The sequence below is a fragment of the Eptatretus burgeri genome, chromosome 10 (genome assembly GCF_056783735.1).
Source record: "Eptatretus burgeri isolate ZD-2024b chromosome 10, Ebu_testis_v1, whole genome shotgun sequence".
In the NCBI taxonomy this organism is placed as follows: domain Eukaryota; kingdom Metazoa; phylum Chordata; class Myxini; order Myxiniformes; family Myxinidae; genus Eptatretus; species Eptatretus burgeri.
This window is the reverse complement of record NC_140970.1, coordinates 50,078,764-50,096,030: the sequence shown is the minus strand read 5'-3', so window position 1 is coordinate 50,096,030 and position 17,267 is coordinate 50,078,764. Positions and strand designations below refer to the sequence as shown.

General features: G+C 43.6%; 1 long non-coding RNA gene across 7 annotated transcripts in view; it reads left to right on the top strand.

Moving 5' to 3' along the window:
• Positions 1 to 11,216, top strand: part of LOC147018530 (uncharacterized) — a 29,678-nt gene extending 18,462 nt beyond the window's left edge. For 5 of the 7 annotated variants that reach the window (XR_015062434.1, XR_015062438.1, XR_015062435.1 and 2 more), the window contains 4 exons: positions 3,099 to 3,229; positions 8,633 to 8,725; positions 9,423 to 9,567; positions 10,283 to 11,216. This is a non-coding gene — a long non-coding RNA (uncharacterized LOC147018530). Of the gene's footprint in view, positions 1 to 3,087; positions 3,230 to 8,632; positions 8,726 to 9,422; positions 9,568 to 10,282 lie in introns of all 7 variants that reach the window. The other 2 variants (XR_015062436.1, XR_015062437.1) reach the window with 2 other exon arrangements.
• The last annotated feature ends 6,051 nt before the right edge of the window (positions 11,217 to 17,267 follow it).

The following is a 17,267-nucleotide window of genomic DNA, read 5'->3' as shown; positions in this document are numbered from 1 at the left end:
CATGCTCATTGGCTATTACACCAGGGAACTACAGTAAACCACATTGGTAGTCGTACAGGAAGAATTATCTTTAATGTTCTTCGTGTCATGTTGTCCAGACATAAAGTGGGGTTGAGAGTCACACAGGTATTGCAACGACTGCACATATTTTTGAATGTTCCTGGTTGGAGATTAGAAGGTAATGTTACTTTAATAGCAGAAAACTTTTGTCACATTTGAAGTGGGAAAAAAATGTGGTTGAGATAAGATTGAGGCAGTTTCTGTGTCATCCTGTATAATTTGAAAATTTCTCTTTACCAACAATGCTGGACCAACTGGCGAGACACATTGCCAGCTTTACCAACAGTTAGCAAAATTATATCCTGCGTCATTTACTATATGCAGTCGTGGCCAAAAATATTGGCACCCTTGCACTTTTTTCAAACAACTCAAATTTCTCCAAAAATAAGTTGAAATTGACAAAAGTATTTGGTCTCCACAATTCTTTATTTCACTGTTAATATTACAGAACCTTTGTTTTTGATTCAGAAATTAATATATTCTTTTAAATCAGGAAATAAAAAGAAATTGCATTGACAAAATTATTGACACCCACGATTAATATTTGATAGCACAACTTTTGGACAAAATAACTACAGTCAAGCACTTCCTATAGCCATGAATGAGCTTCCTACACCTCTCTACTGGCAGTTTGAGCCACTCTTCTTATGCAAGCTGCTCCAGTTCTCCCAGATTTGAAGGATACCTTCTCCCAACTGCTGTTTTCAGATCTTCCCACAGGTGTTAAATGGGATTTAGATCTGGACTCATTGCTGGCCACTTCAGAACAGTCCAGTGTTTTGTCTTAAACCATTCCTGGGTGCTTTTTGAAGTGTTTGGGGTCATTGTCCTGCTGGCCCATAACCTTCGACAGAGACCCAGCTTCCTGACACTGGGTTGAACATTGTGCTCCAAAATGCCTTGGTAATCTCCTGATTTCATGATGCCATGCACACATTCAAGGTACCCAGTGCCAGAGGCAGCACAGCAACTTCAAAACATCACTGAACCTCCTCCATGTTTGACTGTAGAGAATGTGTTCTTTTCTTTGAAGGCTTCATTTTGTTTTCTGTAAACCAAAAGATTATGTGCTTTTCCAAAAAAGCTCTAAAACTCCAGTCAGGCTTTCATATATATATATATATATATATATATATATATATATATATATATATATATATATATATATATATATATATATATATATATATATATATATATATATATATGATATATATATATATATATATATATATATATATATATATATATATATATATATATATATATATATATATATATATATATATATATATATATATATATATATATATATATATATATATATGATATATATATATATATATATATATATATATGATATATATATATATGATATATATATATATATATATATATATATATGATATATATATATATATATATATATATGATATATATATATAGATCTCTCTCTCTCTCTCTCTCTCTCTCTCTCTCTCTCTCTCTCTCTCTCTCTCTCTCTCTCTCTCTCTCTCTCTCTCTCTCTCTCTCTCTCTCTCTCTCTCTCTCTCTCTCTCTCTCCTGGGTCTCCTGGGTCTCCTGGGTCTCCTACCATAGAACCCCCATTGAGTTGGCGACTGATGGTGTGAGTTAAAACTGTCATACCTTGTGTCTGAAGGTCAGCTTGAATCTGTTTGGTAATTGGTCGAGATGCTTTCTCCACCATTCGAACAATCCTTTGCTGCAATCTTCGATCATGTTTTCTCTTGCTGCCACGTCCAGGGAGGTTGGCTGCAGTGCCATAAACCTTCAACTTCCTGATAACATTGCATACGGTGGACACAGGAACATCAAAGTCTCGGGAGATGGACTTGTAGCCTTGAGATTGTCCATGCTTGGCTACAATCGTGTCTGACCTCCTCAGACAATTCTCTGGATTTCTTTCTTTTCTCCATGCTCATTGCGGTAAACACAGTGACACTAAACAGCAGAATGACTCCTTATCTCCATTCAAACTGGTTGAATGAGTGATTTTTATATTCCAGGCACCTGCAACTCCCCACAGGTGAGTTCAATTCCAAAGTAAAGGAGAATCACCTGCTTGAAATCTAATTATTTCCAACAACTTCTAAAAGGTGCCAAAAATATTGTTCAGGCCATTTTTGGATTTCTGTGTAGAATAAGCTAAGATTTAGTAATTTTTTCAGCTTTTTTGGTTTTGTTCCTCTGCCAACCGAAGAAATACATATGTAGACACCAAAATATTTTTTAATTTCAACAATTTTTTGGAAGAAATGGTGCATTATTTGAAAAATATTGCAAGGGTGCCAATATTTTTGGCCACGACAGTACCTCGGTTGGCTGTGCACCCAGAAGCCATGTATATTTTTTGTAGGAAGTTGTTCGAATTTGGTTGCAGATTGTAGTTATAATGAGGACATATTTCTCATCAATTCGGGGGGTGTCCACTTCGGTGAAATATTTTGTTCATGGTAGATTCCATTCCATAGTAGATTCTGCATTGCTGTACTATTCATCTTTTAACAGCCCCAATTATTCGCACCTTATTACAAGGTTGGCTGGGGAAAAAAAATTCCCCAAATCTTTCATTAATTGCCGAGCCATGCTTGATGTTCAACTGAAGGAAGCAGGATTTTGTCATTTGTTTAGGGTGCTGGTAATAACTCGCCTACTTTTCACATAACTAGCCTACTCTTCACAAAAGATACCATGTGATCTTTGTCATCCACCAAATAATGCTCGCAAACTGGAGACCCAGCTCCATGTCCTTCCGATGGATGGCCCACACATTCATGCTTTACCCATATCTGCAAAACACCATGAGGGTGACAGTTTCGAGCTGGGTCATGATTCAAACCCAGACTTGACATCTCAAAGATGAGTGTGCAAACCTCTAAACTCTTCTGCCAGTCTTTAGTCATTGTGACTTAATGATATCATGAAAGTTTGGCTAAACAATTAAATTGCTATCTTAAAATGGGTTGTGCTAAGATTTTAACAAAGATGCATTGAGCAGTTGAAAAGATGTCCACCAGGTGTCGCAAATACCAAGGAAAGAAGTTTTGATCTACAAACGCTTTGGAGAAAGGTGACTTTTAGCAAGGTGAAAAGCAGGAAGTGAAAGAGGAAGCTGTGAGTGTATTACCTGCGTGAGGACACTGAAAAGGTTTGTAATTTGTTTATTGCTTTTATACATTGGTTTATACTGTACTATTGAACTTAAACATTTTTCGATAAAGTATATTTATTGCTGGAGTGAATTGATTTCCAGTTTAAATAAAACAGTTCAAGATAGTGTTTATAAGAGATGATTGTCTGTGAATGACTGGTTTTAAAAAAATGAGACAAGTGAACTTCGACCAGGAGCAGAGCTCGGAGTGGGAAATTTTGGTTTGTTGTTCGATCTCCCAAGTAGACAACGACGATGGACTGACTGGCGAGACGCGTTGCCAGCTTCACCAAGAGTTAGACACATTTTATCCTGGGTCATTGACTATATACCTGGGTTGTCTGTGTGCCCAGCAACCTTGTATTGTTTTTTAGAAAGTTGTGGGAATTTGGTTGTAGATTGTAATTATAATGAGGACATTTTTACCTCTGCCACCGATGATGGAGGGAGGTTGTTTTCACCCCTGTTTGTTTGATTGTCTGTCTGTGAGCATTATATCTCAAAAAGTTATTCACAGATTCAGACAAAACGTGGTGGACAGGTTGGGTGTGTGACGAGGGCGAATCAGTTTGATTTTGGTGAAGATCCAAATCAGGATCCGGATTAGAGAAATTTTTATTTCTTGTTAAGTGTTTCTTCACCATTGAGAAATGGGGCTAAAAACGATATACTGTTTATAGCACGATATTTCAAAGAGTTGTTATGAGTTATGACAAAACTTGGTGGACGAGTTCATTTGGTGACAAGAACAAGCTGATTAGATGTTGGTTCAGGGGATACAAAAGGTAACCCGTTTTGCCTGGACGAGGTATGCGCTCGACCGAGTGCCTTTCTCGTTCTTCTGGATTCAGATGGTGTACATTGTTGTGAAATATTTTGTTCATGGTGGAATTCCATTCAGTTGCATTGCTGTATTATACATCTTTTATCAGCCCCAGTGATTCGCACCTTATTGTAAGGTCGGCTGGGGAAAGCTTTTCCCCCAAATCTTTCGTTGATTGCCGAGCCATGCCCGATGTTCAACTGAAAGTAGCAGGAATTTGGAATTTGTTTGAATGTACCAGTAATAACTTGCCTACTCTTCACAAAAGATACCATGTGATCTTTAACCTCCACCGAATAATGCTAGCAGACTGGAGACCCAGCTTCATGTCAGTCCGATGGATGGAACACACATTCCTGCTTTAACCTACCAGTAAAACACCAGGGAGCTCATTCGTGATTGAAACCCAGACTCCAAACCCAGTCGTGATTGTGAAACCCAAACCCAGTCATGAAACCCAAACCCAGTCGTGATTGAAATCCAGAAATTTCAAATGTGAGTGTGCAAATCTCTAAGATGTTGCACTGCTCACATATCGATGGCATTATAGTTTTGGTAAACAAATTGCTATCTTAAAATGGGTTGTGCTAAGATTTTTTTTAAAGATGCACTCAGCCGTTGAAAATATGTCCACCAGGAGTAACAAACACCAAGGAGAGAAGTTTTGAAACAAAGTCTGTTTGAGAAACGTGACTGTTGTTGATCTGTTTCTTGTGAAACCTGCCTGTACTCATCTTCGTTTTCTCTTCAGTCTATCTTCGAATCTGGTTTGGAGTCTACAGGCAAGCACCTTGGCTACATGCCTGGTGTTGGCTCAGTGGTTAGAGTGGCGGCTTGGGATCCGAAGGTCCTGAGTTCAAGCCTCGTTGCCCGCTGAATTAATTCACCAGGGGGTTGACTCAGCCTGCCATCCTTCCGAGGTCGGCAAAATGAGTACCAGCTTGCTGGGATGACCGAGTCATTCAAGTATCCTGCGTCAGAGTGGCGACCTGTCCAGGATTGTGCCCAATAGCCAAGGAGACTGCTTCGGCAGCACCAACGCTCTGTACAGAGTATGGTCCCAATGGATGGGACCTTGGCTACAAATGAAAGCAGAGTATTGTTTCTGTAATTTCTGCACACAATTAGAGTTCCCTTGTATTTCCAGAAATAGAGGATATGCCCTGGAGATATTCTTTATGGATAGATTTCTGATTCCAAATTTCACAGAATAATTTGTGGTCTTAAAATGTTTTTGAATGCATTTTTTGTAAACATGGTCGAGGCTCAGAGAAATTTTATATTTAGGGCGAGATTCAAACTTAGCCGATAGCTTAGAGGCGAGTGTGCATACCTCTTGGTCTGCATTCTTGCAGCCCACTGGCAGGGACTTCAAGTCACCATGTCACCATTTCTGAAGGTGAGACACATTGTTCCTCTAGACTCTAGAGCAGGGTTCGGGAACATGTGGCTCTTTTGATGATTGCATCTGGCTCGCAGATAAAATTGGAGCTTGAAACTTTGAAAGCCCAATATTTCTCGCAGAAGCTTTACCTGTAGTTTGAATGGTGTCGTGCTTCATTCACGTTCAGGGCTGAACTTGGCAGAAGGAGAGAAGAAAAAACGCCTCCGAATTAGCTGAAGCGGTTTTTGTTTCGTCCAGTCGTGCGGCCGAGGCGACTAGTGATTTCGGTTCCTCTTATGACGTGCCGCCGCCGACACGCGTAGCGGAATTCATCTCGACCAATCACGCGCCACCGCTGAGGCGACAGCATCCCAGAGTCGGCCGGCCGCGCCGCACCTCTCAAATATATAAGCCCGTGGGCAGGCCAGCCAGACTCACTATTTGCCAAGCTTCAGTTGGGTCAACATCTCCCTCTCTCACTTGCTCAAAGCTAACCCTTCGACGAAGAAGATGGCGAAAAGAAAAAAAGATGAGGAGTATCGTACATTTCAGGACGAATGGGCCGAAGAATTCACCTTTGTGGAGAGAGCAGGTTCTGTGGTGTGTCTAATTTGCAATGACAAAATTGCATCGATGAAACAGTCGAATATAAAGCGGCACTTCGACACGCGCCATGCTACCTTTGCATCAAAATACCCTGCAGGAGACAGCAGAAAGAATGCGTGCCAAGAGCTACTGAGCAGGGTGCAAGCCAGCCAGCAGCAACTCCGCGTATGGACCCGGCAAGGTGACTATAATTCCGCTCGCTTTGCTGGATCTTAAGCAATAGTGAGGAACGAAAAACCATTCACAGAAGGCGAGGATGCTAAAACGTTCATGCTGGATGAAGCCAATGAACTTTTTGATGATCTTCTAAACAAAGACAAGATAATCAAACGGATTCAAGACATGCCTCTGTAGGCAAGAGCTGTTCATGATCGTACCATCATGATGGCAAACCAAGTGGAGGAAACGCAAGTGAAGGACATAAATACAGCGCCGTTCTTTTCCCTGGCTTTGGATGAGTCAACAGACGTAAGCAATTTGTCGCAGTTCAGTGTGATTGCAAGATATGCTGCTGGTGATACACTGCGCGAAGAAAGTCTTGCTGTTCTGCCAATAAAAGGGTCCACAAGAGGTGAGTATTTATTCAAGTCTTTCATGGAGTTCGCTCAAGAAAAAAAAATCTGCCAATGGATAAACTTATCTCAGTGTGTACTGATGGTGCTCCGTGTATGGTGGGGAAAAACAAAGGATTTGTGGCGCTTCTCCGTGAACATGAAAATAGACCCATCCTAAGTTTCCATTGCATTCTACACCACGAGGCACTTTGTGCTCAGATGTGTGATGGGCTGCTTGGCGAAGTGATGTCGCTGGTCATTCGTGTGATCAATTTTATTGTTGCACGAGCCTTAAATGGTCGCCAGTTTAAAACACTGCTGGATGAAGTTGGAAATCACTATCACGGTCTGCTTTTGCACAGCAATGTGCGTTGGTTGTCAAGAGGGAAGGTGCTTAGCCGTTTTGCGGCTTGCCTGAACGAAATCCAGACTTTCCTTGAAATGAAAGGGATTGAGCATCCTGAGCTAGCCGAAACTGAGTGGCTCCTCAAGTTTTACTATCTCGTGGATATGACTGAACATCTGAACCAGCTCAACGTGAAAATGCAAGGCATTGGAAATACAGTGTTATCCCTTCAACAAGCTGTGTTTGCTTTTGAAAACAAGCTGGAGCTCTTTATCATGGATCTTGAAACAGGTCGTTTACTACATTTTGAAAAAATGAGACAATTTAAAGATGCATGCACAGCAAGTGAGCCCACTCAAAACTTTGATCTCCACCAGTTAGCTGGCTTCACATCCAGTCTCCTACAGTCATTCAAAGCACGCTTTGGAGAATTTCGTGAGCACACTCGTCTTTTTAAGTTCATCACCCATCCAAACGAGTGTTCACTGAACACAGCCGACCTGAGTTACATTCCTGGTGTCTCCGTCAGAGATTTTGAAGCAGAAGTGGCTGACCTGAAGGCCTCAGACATGTGGGTGAATAAGTTCACGTCACTGAATGAAGATTTGGAAAGAATCGCACGACAGAAAGCGGAGTTGGCGAGCAAGCACATGTGCAAAGAAATGAAAAAACTTCAACCCGAAGACCAGCTGATTATCAAAACTTGGAACGCGCTTCCTGTCACATACCACACACTGCAGCATGTGAGTATTGCTGTATTGACCTTGTTTGGATCTACGTATGCATGTGAGCAGTCATTCTCACATCTTAAAAACATCAAGTCCAACCTACTATTACGTCTAACGGATGAAAGCCTCAACGCTTGCATGAAGCTTAACCTCACCAAGTACCAACCAGACTACAAAGCCATCAGCAAATCCATGCAGCACCAGAAGTCCCATTAATGGTGAGTATTATAACAACATGATTTAAAAGAATAAATTCAGAGGCTTATTATACTCACATTTAGTTGAATTCAGTCTTAAAATATATTATATGGCTCTCACTGAAATAGATTTCCAAATATTTTGCTTTCATGGCTCTCCGAGTCAAAAACGTTCCCAACCCCTGCTCTAGAGGGACACATTTGTATTCTTGATTGGATGAGAGACAGGATGGAAATGCTTTTCTTTCAGCTTCTTTACATTACCAAATGTAAGCCTGGTGTTCCCAGTTGCTGCAACCTGTTCAGCGAACACATCTTGCTTTCTGAGAAAGGCTTCTTTGTCTGTGAATAGCTCAGCATTTCTCTCTTTGGAGATTTCTCCAGTTTGGTTGGTCACAGATTTTGGCTTTCTTGCATTCCTCTTTCTGAACACGAGTCCACTCAAGGATCCACTTTGATCATTTATGCTCTTGTGCACCAACTGCAACTTTACACCAGTCTGATTTGACATCAGCTGTGGTTTCAGGTAGTGTGGCAAGATAGGTAGTTCTCCTTATAATATTGTTACGGCCTGGATTTGGGGCTCGTCATGAGGGGAAGCACTCAAGTTTCACCCACACACCTTGTCATGAGGCCGCCGACCACAAATATCTCTGTGGTCCAACGGGTTGTAGTTCTTACACAGCTGTAACTGCTTGACTTAGACTACCGGCCTAGCAGTATTATGCTTCGATGTTTCCAAATACCACTTTATATTGGCAGGGCAACCCAACTAGAGACACACCCTTGGTGCCACACCTGGTGATCTGCCGAGCAGAGCAGATAGGTGCAGCACTGGCTAACAGAGCAAATCAGGTGGGCTATAACTTCCCATCTAACTATACCTGTACACTGTGTTGGACCAATAAAAGAAAAGACAACCGAGACAGATTGGAACACCTAATAATTATTTGTTCAATACATGTTCATACATACATGTCCATACATGTTCAAGCTATGGTTGCTGAAGCACCCACGCACACACGGACACAAAAATCGAGACCAAATCCATAATCCACCGTTTTGGACTAAGTCCAATGGGGACTAATAACCCCAGTTATTCCCACATTATTGTGGAGTTGGCTGAGGAAAGTGTTTGGTTAAATACATTCTCAATTGGGCTGACCAAGCGTAATGTTCAACTGAAAGTGAGAGGAATTTGTCATTTATTCAGGGTGGCAGGTGATGATTTGTCGACTTTTCGCGAGACACCATGTGTTCTTTAACTTCCACTAAATGTCAGCAGATGGGACGGCCCAGTTTATCATTCATGGATGCAACACATCAGGGTGACAATTGATAGCTGGATCAAGATTGAAACCCATGAACAGCTAAAAATTGAAATAGCTAAAAATTCAGCGTGCAAACATCTAAGCTACCATTCCAACCAAACACAGTTGCACTGCTCATTTATGCATATCATGAAAGTTAAAAAAAAAACTTTGCTAGCTTAAAATCGGTTGTGCAAAGATTTAAACAAAATATATACTGAGCTGTTGAAAATGTACACCAGGAGGAGTAAACACCAAGGGGAGAAGTGAAATAACAGTTGATTTGTGGAAGGTGAAAGAGGTTCCTCACTCGCAGTTTGAGAACCAGCTTTGAAGTGAAAGAAGAAGCTGTGCACGTATTCCCCATGTAAGAATCTCTTTGAGAAGGTTTGTCATTTGTTTCTCTTTTTTTCTTGATCATTTCTTTCTTTCTTTGTAGCCCATAATTTCTTTCTTTCTACAGGTTCTACATTTCTTTGTGGCCCAGAAGCCTTGTCATACTTCCTGTGCTTGTGACTTAATCCTGACAAGTTATCCTCTTTCTTGTGTTTCCTCACCACATGCTTTTCCTCCATCGCAATTCTCCATTTTCTAACGCGTATCTTTTTAAAAAATGGCGGAAAAAAGTGCAAATGCACACACAACCTCATCTCATTCTGCCTTCTTACTCCTATCTTTACTCATTGTTTATTCATATATGTATGTCAGAAATGCCACTCCTAGAAATTCTATGCTTACCACTTGGCCAGAAATGATCTGCGAAATGGATATAAAATGAACGCCACATGATGGAGCTAAATTATTATAGGCCTGAGGAAGTACGTGGATCATGAACGAAATAGTGCCCGAGGCTGCAAGTTTCCTTTGATCACCATTGACATTCAGAGTGGCAGTGTTGAATGGAAATGCATGTACATGGCAGAGTAGACTTTATCTTGTGAATTTAGGGTGCTGATGATTGCTTCCTTGCTTCTATTGGTAATAGTTATCCATACCTATATTGTACAGGTGAACAAGGATTATTTGCATCAAATGAAATTACCAGAATGATTGTAGATAATAATCACTTCCACAGCTTAAGACTTTCATTTCCCATTTGCAGAAGCCAACAAATTCAAATTCATCATGGATGGACATTACTTCCTCATATCATTGACACTTTTCATTTTCATACTGAATATGCCGATGTGCCAAGGAATGTGGCAAGAGATTAAAAAATTGTTTGGTATTCAAGAAGAGGCTAAAGTTGAGCCAAGCAATGCACTGAGTTATCAGTCTCAAGGATCGTTTGGAATTCAAGAAGAGGCTAAAGCTGAGCAAAGCAATGCACTGAGTTATCAGTCTCAAGAATGGTTTTCAGTTCAACAAATTTTGCAAAAGATTCGATTGTTTAGAACTCAAGAATACACAGTGAGTTATCAGTTCCAAGATTTCCTTCTTGAAATTGGGTTCACCAAAAAGCACATTGCTGTTTGTGCGCAATATCCAGCATCATCACCAGTGTCCTTCTCTGCTTGCCTACTTTTGCAGACGTTTGGATTTATGATTGAGGAGGAGTGAATTTTTACCCTCTCATTGAGCCTCCTCTCTGGGTAACCTGGGCATAAGATACTTTTCCCCATCTACTCATCATCTCTCTTGTCATGATTACCTTCACCGTCATTTCTGTTTTTAAAGGGATAGTGTGTTTTCCTTCTGCAAAGCGAATAAAGATTTATGTAACTTTTAAAAGTTTACTAAAAGGATAGAAGTGATAAATAACTAAATCATGCCATATGGCCCCTTCTAGGGTGTTGTTACCATGTATTTATAACACTTTTGTGATTTGTATACTCATAGATATTTAGAACATTTTATCACTGTGTTTTTAACGCAATTGTTGTGAGGCTAGAAATCGGTGTTTTGTTTGTATTTTTCCTCTCTACAATTTTTTTCTTTTTTTTTTTCATTTTGCAATTGTGCAAGAAACCTTTTGTTCAAGCCATCTTTTTGCTGCTGTTTCTTAAATTTGCATAAAGGTGGTATTTCTCTTATAACATGTGTACTTTTCAATTATTTATTAAAGCGCATGGGCCGCTCACTCGGGGCAACGGCGCACAGATCACTCGCTCGGGACGACGGATCACCAGCCGCTCGCTCGGGGAAACGGCGCACGGATCGCCCGCTTGGGGTGATGGAGCATGAGCTGCTCACTCGGGGCGACGGAGCACGGGCCGCTCGCTCGGGTCGACGGAGCACAGGCCGCTCGCTCGGGGCGACAGAGAACGGGCCGCTCGCTCGGGGCGACGGAGCATGAACCGCTCGCTCGGGGCAACAGAGCACGGGCCGCTCGCTCAGGGCAACGGAGCACAGACCGCTCGCTCGGGGCAACAGAGCACGGGTCGCTCGCTCGGGGCAACAGAGCACGGGTCGCTCGCTCGGGGCGACGGAGAACGGGCCGCTCGCTCGGGGCGACGGAGCACGGGCCACTCGCTCGGGGCGACGGAGCACGGACCGCTCGCTCGGGGCAACAGAGCACGGGCCGCTCGCTCGGGGTGATGGCGCGGGCAAAAGCATCTGCAGTGAGTGAACGATTCGCTCAGAAGGACGTAGTGGGGTTCTGCGATTGACTGAAAGGCGTTCGGCAAGTGGCTGAAGCACTCATGCAAGCACTCCAATATTTTTTTTTTTTTTGTATACCTTGGTCGAGGCTCGTATGAGAGCGAACACACAACTCACAGCAAGGAGGCATGAGACAAGAGGGGCGGGAGTGGAAGGGACAAAACAGTGGGGAACAGACACATTTGGTGAACTGTGGAAGGGAGAGGGATGGGGATGGGACGGGAACATGGCGAAGAGAAGATGGACATTTCAGGGACTTTCAGGAAGGAAAGCAGGGAATTTGAAGGAGTTAGGCTTGGGTGGATTAACGGGGGTAGAAAAGATTGAGGATTTGGATGGGGGATGATAAGAGGTGGTGGTGAACAGCTGTTTTGAAGACCTGGAGGGAAGAATGGGAAAGAATAGAGTGAGGAAGTTTATTCCAAAGGCGGGAAAAAGAGGAATGAAAGAGTGAAGATGAGCAGCGATTCGTGATTTTGGTAGTTTTACCAGAAGGGGGTTGTTGGCGGACCTTGAGCGCCCTGTGCAAATGTGGTGGGGACAAATCGCAGAGAGAGCAGGGGGGGCAAGGCTGGAGGAGTCGGTAGAAGACAGAAAGACCACCGACCAACCTGCGGTGATTGAGTGAGAGGCCCAAAGACTCAGCTTCATTGCGGGAGATGCCGATGATCTTAAATGCCCTGGTTTCGACAGCGTGAAGCCGAGAAAGGTGGGAGGCAGGAGCACCAGCCCAGAGGGGAGAGCAGTACTCCATCAGGCTATGGACAAAAGCTTTGTAAGTGGTCAGGAGCTCAAGAGGGCCGAGGAAGGACTTAGCACGACGGAGGATTCCCAGTCGGCGACTGGCTTTTGAGGCGAGGTTGGAAATGTGACTTTCCCAGGAAAGGTCATGGCAGATAGTGAGACCTAGAAGCTTGAAAGAAAAGACTTCTTCCAGAGGATTGTTGAGAAAGTGGATGGGGGGGTTTTGTAAACGGTCCTTTCGAAGAGACATAGTGAGAGTGTGAGATTTGTCTGGATTGAAAGACATGTTCCACGTGTTGGACCAGTTTGTGATTTTATCCAGATCTGCAGTGAGCAAAGAAGCTGCTGCTTGCCGGTCTGAGGGATGACAGATGGTACGGCAGAGGGTGGATTCATCGGCAAAGAGAAATAGAGGATTTTCCAGAGAGTCCGAGAGATCATTGATGAAAACCAGAAAAAGAACAGGGCCCAGAACGCTACCTTGAGGAACTCCAGCCTGCACAGGAAGAGGGGATGAAAGAACTCCATTTAGGGCCACACGTTGACTGCGACAGGAGAGGAAGTCTGCGAGCCATGAGTGGAGATGGCCTTGAATACCATGGGATGAGAGTTTGGTGAGTAGGGCAGGGTGCCAGACTGTGTCAAAAGCACGTGATATGTCCAGGGATACGGCTCGGATTTCCTGTCTGGCATTGAGGACCTCCATCCATTGATGGGAGAGCAGAAGCAGCATATCCAGGGTAGAGTGACCTGGTCTGAAACCAAATTGATGATTGAAAATCAAGCCATTGGAGAAGAGGAAGGATTTCATGTCTGAAGCGATGATGGATTCCATCACCTTGCTGATGATTGGGAGAAGGCTAATTGGTCTGTAGTTACAGGGATCTGTTTTTGCACCTTTTTTATGCAGGGCAGTGATGTTAGCAGATTTCCAAGCAGATGGCAGATGACCTTGGGCAAATGAGAGGGTGAATAGAACAGAGAGAGGGTGAGCAAGAGCAGAAGAGCAGGCTTTGAGGACACGTGGGCTGATGCCGTCTGGACCGGTTGCAGTATCTGACTCGAGGTTTGAAAGCAAGCTCTCCACCTTGTCAGGAGAAAAGGATACAGAGTCCAGGGACAGTTGGGTGCGACTGGGTAAAGTGGGTAGAGATAGTGATGGGTTTAGCACACAAGATTTAGCTGCAAACACCGAGTTTAGACATTCAGCTTTATCACGTGTGGAATCAGCAGTGCGGCCATTTGAGGTAAGGGAGGGGATGGAGGGGGAACATACACCAGAAACAGATTTGATTAAACGCCACCAGGATTTTGAGGAGGGAGAGAGGTTTGAGAGTTCAGACTTGAGATGAGAAAGATGTTGTTTTCTGGCTCTCCTGAGGGTAGATACACACTTGTTCCGAGCTTTGTGGAAAGAACTGAGATTGCCCTCAGTTGGGTTTGCTTTCCATGAGGCAAAGGCAAGTTGTTTCAGGACAACTGCCTCGCCACAAGCTTCAGTAAACCAAGGGTGGGAGGAAGGGTAAGACAACTGAACACGAGAGGGGATAAATCTGTGCATGAGGGAGAGCAAGTTTCTTTGAAAGAATTCCCAGGATGAGTTGATGTTTGAGAAAGTAGTGATAGGAGACCAGTCTGTAAGTTTGATGGCTTCTCGGAGACCCTGCCAGTCGGCTTGAGTGAAATGCCAGACTCGACGGCGGTGAGGTGGTTCTCTGATAACAGCCAGAGAGATGTCCACTTTGACAAGGACGTGGTCAGAAGAACCAATTGGAGCGGAGGAAGAGCAGCAGATATTGTCAGGGAAATTTGTCAAAATCAGATCCAGAAGAGATGGAGTACCATTGGTTGAGATCCGGGTCGGGAAGTTGACCGATTGAGTCAGTCCCAATGAGTCGCAGAAAGCTTTTGCTGAGGTGCCATGGCAGGTGAGAGAGGTACCCACACCTAGCCAACTGGCGTGATGACAATTGAAGTCACCACATAAGAGGAAGAGAGAGTTTGGATGAGAAGATAGAAGATGGTCCATGTTTTCGGATAGTGAGGTGTAGATGGAGTCATCACTGTTCGGTGGACGGTACAGTACACATATAAACATGAGGTGGGAGTGGAGGAGAAGCCGAAGCCAGAGGTATTCCTGGGGGTGTGGGGAGTGAGAGCAGTGCATGGAGAGTGAGGAATAGAGTCTTTGATGAAGAGAGCAACACCTCCACCAGGACGAGGCTCAGGTCTGTCATACCGTAAGAGGGAGTAGCCAGGGAGAGATACTTGGGAGTCAGACACGTCTTGGGAGAGGAAAGTTTCTGTTAGGCAGATAATGTCTGGTTTGTCAGTGGCAACCTGTATGGAAAGATCTGAAAGGTTTGAGCGAAGGCCCCGGATATTTGAGGTCCACACTTTTAATGAAGAGGGGAGGAGGCTTTGGGTGCAGGAGGGGAGGGGAGGGGGAGGGTAGGACAAGAATGGAGAGGGACAGGTAAGGAGGGTTGCGGAAGGAGTGTGGGGTATTGCAGAATAGCGAGGGAGGGGGCCGAATGAGGAGGAGAAAAGGCTCTGTGGTGCTGGGGGAGAGGGGGGGACAAGAGACAAGGAAGAAGGGAGTTGAGCATTTGAGGACGTGGGGTGAAGAGATGGAGGTGAGAGGGCAGTGGGGGGAGGCAGGTTGGGGGATGAGGGGGGGGGGGAACTTTGAGAAGGACGAGTGAGGGGAAGAAAGGTGAGAGAAAGGTGAGGGGGAATTTTTGAGAGAGGTGAGAGGGAGGCTTGGAGGGAGAAGAGTGGGATGGTTGCTTTGAGAGTGAGAGTGAGGGGTGAGGGGGTGAGTTGGCACTGAAGTTGGAAAAAAAGAATGGTTGATGGAAAGCGAGCATCCATGGCAAACTGTGGTTTTTAAAAGTTTTAGGTCAGAGATGCGATTTAACACAATTCTTGATGGATGCAATGAAGGCGAATTCAGAGCATGGAGAGAAGAAGCGCTGTAATAGTTGGATTTTTTAGGCAAGGAATGAAGGAGAGGTCGAAATGAGAGCAGTCTGTTAAAATAGCAGAAGAGTAGTGCATTGTGAAACAGTAAAGAGTACCACATGTGTGAGAGAGAGGAAGATGAAGCATTATAAGATCGTTTTTGTTGTTAAAAATAATGTATGAGAGAGTTCAACAGATTAGGTCATGGAAGTGTAAAAAAAAAAAAAAATCGAGGAAGAAGACGAGGAGGAAGTTAAGAGGAAGAAGAAGAAGCAGAATCGGGAGAAGGTGAGCGTGTTGTTGTTGTTGTTGTTGGGTATATATATATCTATATATTTTTTTGTTGTTAATATTAATGTATGAGAGAGTTCAACAGATTAGGTCATGGAAGTGCAAAAAAAAAAATCAAGGAAGAAGACGAGGAGGAAGAAGAAGAAGCAAATCGGGAGAAGGTGAGTGTGTTGTTGTTGTAGGGTATTTTTTTTTTTGAGATAAGAAAGATATTAGCTGGGAGAATGGGGGATGTTTGGAAAGTGGGGAGGATCAAAATTGAAGGTAATGGGGAGGATAGAAATTGAAGGTAATGGGGAGAAAAAACAAACAAAAAATTTAAAGGTTGATAAGGAACGGTTGGCCAGGCTGTTGCTGCATACCATATAGGACCCCTTTAACTTTAAAGCCGGTCACTACATACGCAGCAGTTAAAAAAATAAAATTAATTCGTTCAAACAATGACTTTATCCACAAATGTTGCAGCTTAATGCAGAACAACCCTGGAGACATCACAAAGTTCAATCACCTGTGAAATAAACATTGCAGATCATCTGCCATCTTGCCTGCTCATCTGTGCACGCATCACTTAGTACATAGGTTCCATCCATCCATCCATTGGGACCAAGCTGTGTGCAGAGCGTTGGTGCTGCCGAAGCAGTCTCCTTGGCTGTTGGGCCCAATCCTGGATGGGTCGCCACTCCGACACAGAATACCAGCATGCTGGCACTCATTTTGGTGACCTCAGAAGGATGACGGGTCGAGTTAACCCCACCTGGTATTAATTCAACAGCTGAGCGGGATTTGTACTAAGGATCCTAGGATTCCAAGCCCACCACCCTAACCATTAAGCCAACACTAAGCATGCATTGGTTTGAGGTCACCAGATTTGCTTTGATTCCCTGTGGAGCACCTCGTGAAACCTCCAAAAATATAGATACAGATCTGGCAGACTGGCAGCATCAGTCAAATAACATCAATGACATTCACACGAAAGGTACGAAATCGGATTATTTCAACTACAGATCAGTAATCCTGCTTCCAATTATAAGCAAAGTCATGCATTTCATTTTCGCTGAAAGATCCTCTTTATTTCTTTGCTGATAATGCCACCCTCTGCTGTGACATCCCTCAGAAATCTTCAGATAGGCAGGCAGCAGCCTCTTCCTTCTCTGCAGAACAGAACTACTTTCAAGAGCAGGACAAACACTTTGAAAATGTCTTTCAATCCTGATTCTCTCTCTCTCTCTCTCTCTCTCTCTCTCTCTCTCTCTCTCTCTCTCTCTCTCTCTCTCTCTCTCTCTCTCTCTCTCTCTCTCTCTCTCTCGATCTCTCGATCTCTCGATCTCTCGATCTCTCGATCTCTCGATCTCTCTCTCTCTTTCTCCCCCCTGACTTTGTGAAGGCAGGGGTACACCATCCTGGATGTGAGGGATCTCTGCGTTGCTCATTGTAGATCATTCGGCTGTCTCAGTTCCATGGCTTGTTTGAGAGAATTGTCCAGGGCT